Below are 4819 nucleotides of genomic sequence, written 5' to 3' on the forward strand. Positions count from 1 at the left end.
TTGTTTCAACCAATCCTTACAATAATTTGTTGGGAAGTAATCCATACAACCACTCAACGGAGGTAATGAAAAATCTCTCTTTACTGTTAAACCAATAAAATGCATCTCATTCACAAATGCCATAACAATTCTTCTATCTTTAACCGATTCATTGAAAACCATCCTTGTAGGTGCAAACGTTAAAAATTGTCCATACTTAGGAGGAACAAAAAAATGTACCACGCAATTCAAAACGTCTGCTAGGATATATCCGCATCTAGGCATTGTCATTCAATATTTGGCTCTGATTGTCTTCAATCCCTTTCAGCACTTTACAAGTGCACATAAATCTTTGAACTCTTATTCTTTGTCGTATCTATCTCCTCGCCTCATCATATTCGTATAGAAATCCTTGTGCTTTATTAGTTGCACCGCCATATTATTTCTTAAATATTGGCATTGGGTGACATCTTCGATAACCGCCGCGTCAAAGTGACCCGTTTGTTCCGTAGCAACGTGAAACCCACAATCGCTATCCCCATCAACCTCGTCGATGGACAAAACAAATGGAACAATGAGTGGAGGGAGTTGTTCCATATGCTATTTTAATCGTATATGTTGATCGAATTGGTCTTCCATGAAAATCCCTAGGACAACGAATAGTACCATACTTCTCTTTTATAGTTACCATTTCTGTTGGTTGGGTTAGTTTCGAGTCGCTCATTTTCTCAACAACTCCTGAGCTAGTTTGGGTCTCCACTAACACAACCTCTTCCACCACCTCATCTTGACTTACTTGAGAGGGCTCCGTAGAGACCTTTGGTTTCACTTTTCGTGCGGTTGGTCCACCTTGATCCTTTATTGGACGACCTCTTAGGTTCCGGATCACCTTCAAGTTCGGATAGCACATGCTTGTGCCTAGACCAATATCTTGTTTTATAAAAATGTTCCTTAAACTCTTTTCCTTTGCCTTGTTGATAAGCCATTCCTTTGCCTCACCTTACTTTTAAATGACTAAATGCGCATATAACAAAACAAACCTCATAAGCATAATCATTTAACATATATTATTTGAATAAGAGAAAAGAGTAGTCATGAGTATACCAAATCGTTTGTATAGTGGTGAGAAGTATCAGGCCTCAAATAAAATTTATCATCCACCGCTACAATAGCCTACAAACAATAACAACAAATTAGGCCACTATAATCGGAAGCACGAGATAACACAATACTACCGATTAATGGACAATCGGAGGATAAAAAAATTTCATAAACTCCCGATGAAATACTTTGAAAAGTTTATGGTTTCTGTATGAATAAACTTGAATAATCGGTAGCATTTGTGTTTGTCATACGCCCGATTATTACTGAATCGGTAGAAAAACTAAAATCAACTACCGATTATGAGATTTGAAGAATTAAAAAAGAAACAGTTTGGGAAGAATTTTATTTTGGGGCGACAACTATAATCGGAGGTTTAAAATTTTTCATAATCTACCGATTGTGAAAGATGAAACAAACCAATAATTGAAGTTATGAAAAATCTGTATTTGGGGTGACTTTGTCAATCGGCAGTAATGTAAATTTGCCAAACTACCGATTATTAAAAATTGAAATTTTTAATTTGGGGGCTTTCAAAATTGGTAGCAGTCTAAGATCCCTATTCTACCGATTAGTGATATATTGTTACACAGTATTTGATAATCGGTAGATATATAACCTCATTATCTATCTATTCTGGTAGTTCATGGCATTCAATGCATGCACAAATCAAATTTTCTCGTTTAAAAACTCATACAAACACATACAAAATGGGTTATGAGTTTCTTAGCACAATACCTGTGTGTTAGATGCATCGTTAGCTTCAATATCGTGCGATTCTCCGTTTTCTTCCATGAAAGCGTTGTCTAGGGTTTCCTCTCCACAAAAGTTTGGATCATTCAACATATACTCCAAGTCGTCTTCTCTAAACGGTAGTGAAGCTTCAATATTATGTTCTTCACCTTCTTCTTCATACCCATCCATGTTTCTTGTTGATTTAAGAAAAATGGTAAACTCCCACTTCTTCTTATTTCTCTTCTTCTTCTCTCTCTCCCACCAAAAACTAAAACCAAATAATGGGAAAAAATTTCCTAAAACCAACTATATAGACATTAACTACCGATTATAACGTTAACTATCGATTGTATACACCAACACTACCGATTATGAGAATATCCACCGATTGTATATACTAACACACCCGCTTGTGGAATTAACTACCGATTATGGGGTTCGTAGAAAAAAGAATGAGGCAGACCAAATTAAACTACCAATTGTAGTTTTATCTATCGATTGTGGAGGGTATATTTGCCATTTCAAAAAATCAAAGATAAGGATGGCTTCAATTTAGGTTTGGGTGACCCTATTTTGTCTTATTAATGGTCCTAATTTTTTCATGGTTGCTCCTAATAATGATGCCAGGCTTAAATTCGAATAGCTTCTTAATATGACCTTAAATGACCCGAAGGTAACACATTTTCTAGACAGCCGCTTAAAGCCCAAATTTGGAAGTCCAAAAACTACTAAAAAAAACTTAAGTACCTCTGTTAAATTTGTAGAAACAAAAAATTCTATTAACACTCGTAATGGAAAAAATTTTGTGCAACGCCTCGTTGATTATATGATCTGAGTTTGGCAAATCTAGGATTTCTAGGCAGTCGGTAACAAATAAAATAATACACAACAAAAAGATCAAGCCAATTTTTTTTCCCATTGCACATAATAGTAAAGAACTAAATTTGGGATTGCAGACCAATAAATCAGTCGGTATTAACAGTTAAATTGGGCTTCAAGGGGGCGTAACTAGGTATAAATTTTTGTTTGGGCTTGGGAAAATAGGCCTGTTAGTAGATATTCTGAAAATCAAGGGGTCGCACTTGCGCACCCTTGTTAGTTGTTATACGTTGGATCCGCCTCCGCTGTTCCGCTGAAAATTTATCAAAAGAAAAATTATCAAAAGGAAAAACAAAAAGAAACTAAAAGAACAACATGTGGCACGGGAAGGTGAATATTAATGAGCATTTGTTATCATGAGTATATATATATTTGTGCATACAAGGAAGATAATGGAGATGATGATTTTGGCACAACCTAAATTATGAAGGCTAAATTAGGGTCCGGGAAAAATAATTGGGGATCTTAGTTATAGGACAAAAAAAAGGTCATGAAATAATAATTGAGAGTTATCTCTTATCCCAACTTTTTCAGTGCAGGATCACAGTAGAGACTACGAGGGAGGTGATTATTCTTGGTTCGAGCAATGTTGTTGTAGAAACACTCCCCCACCACCACCTCCATGCTCTTCCTGTTGTGGAAGTTGTTTGGTTGATATAAATATTCAGATCTCCATAACTCAAGGCTCCGGTGGTCAATCACGCGTAGTCACGTTATAATCACCATCGTCCTCCTCTTCTGCAACGCCATGTGGCATGTTATCTCCTGCTAGATGCAGCAAAAAGGAGGAAAACCATCAATAAATTCATTTTATCTCGGTGAAATAAACATTTTGAACAAGTGTCGGCAATGTGATTTGGTTTGTAGTATTGAAAGTCTCTCTAAAACTAGATCTAGATGTGGAAGCCAGAATTAAATCGACTGCTCTGCTCTTTCCTGCTGTTTTCATCAGTTATGGTTTATGGAAATCCTCATTTCTTTAAAGAATAAGATATTAAAAATCCATTGTCATCGTCATAGATTTAATTATGTACAGACAAATATAAATACGTGAAAATCAGTGCAAGCTACCTGTGGTTGACTTTTAATAGCGTATATCTAGATCGGTAGGCAGCAAGAGGGCGTCGCTAATAGTGCGTCCGAATACGCATATAAGTTTTTCCACAAAAACTTCGTTTAACATATAAGTTTTTCCACTCTAGAGATCAAAAAGTAAAATGTTAATGGGTTTTGAAAGCAGAAAAAAAAAACAAAAGAAAAAGGTGGGAAGTCAATTTCTGTGTATTAAAATGTTTATGTTACCTTCTGTTCTGTTATCCAGACGAAGAATAAGAACGGGTCGCGAGTTATAACCTCAAAGGTATCAGTATCCATGCAAAAAAACTCCAACAAAATAAATTATTCACAAAAACCTTATTTAACATAATATCTCTATATTATCCTTTTAGTAGTTTAAATCACCTCAACAAAAATAAAAATCAACCCCACCTTTCAATTTTATTATATTATCATCACCAACAAACAACCCACCACCAACAACACTAGCAGCACCACCACCACCGTGCCACCACCACTGACCACCATCACCATCGCCCACTGCCTCCGTCTACCGCCGACCACCACCGCCGCCGCCACCATCAAGCACCTTCGCCGCCGCCACTGCCAATCGCCGCCGCCGCCACCACCACCAACCACCTTCACAACCGCCATCGCCAACCACCATCGTCCACCGACCATCACCTCCAACCACCACCACTGCACCGACCACCGCCATAGACCACCGCCATCGACGACCACCACCGCCGCCGAGCAACACCATCATTATCGCCGGCCACCACCACCACCAACAGCCGCCATTGCCACAAAAAATGAGTTTCATTGATCAGTACAAATGAGAAAAAAATAATGAAACCAAACAGAAAAAATGATGAAACCAAAATTGGTTCACCAAAATTAGATGCATCATAAAAGAAAGGAGAAGGAAGAAAGAAGAAAAAAATGTAACACAATAAGATGAAACCTGCCACCACCGTCAACTACACCACCCCCATCGCCGCCACAACCACCATCACCACAACCACCACTACCATTACCTCCTCAACTAAAACTAGTTTCAACAAAAAAA

General features: G+C 37.6%; 2 long non-coding RNA genes across 3 annotated transcripts; both read right to left on the reverse strand.

Moving 5' to 3' along the window:
• Positions 1–1870, reverse strand: LOC113326554. The gene is made up of 3 exons (XR_003348386.1): positions 1819–1870; positions 1084–1152; positions 1–993 (listed from the first exon to the last, which is right to left on the reverse strand). It is a non-coding gene; the product is annotated as an uncharacterized LOC113326554 (long non-coding RNA).
• Positions 1871–1975: 105 nt separating this feature from the next.
• LOC113326080 lies at positions 1976–4271 on the reverse strand. Of its 2 annotated transcripts, none has more exons than XR_003348276.1 (3): positions 3997–4271; positions 3766–3892; positions 1976–3462 (listed from the first exon to the last, which is right to left on the reverse strand). It is a non-coding gene; the product is annotated as an uncharacterized LOC113326080 (long non-coding RNA). The 2 variants fall into 2 exon arrangements; XR_003348277.1 differs by having other exon boundaries at positions 1978–3459.
• Positions 4272–4819: the final 548 nt, after the last annotated feature.

The sequence above is a fragment of the Papaver somniferum genome, unplaced genomic scaffold (assembly GCF_003573695.1).
Source record: "Papaver somniferum cultivar HN1 unplaced genomic scaffold, ASM357369v1 unplaced-scaffold_10, whole genome shotgun sequence".
Lineage (NCBI taxonomy): Eukaryota > Viridiplantae > Streptophyta > Magnoliopsida > Ranunculales > Papaveraceae > Papaver > Papaver somniferum.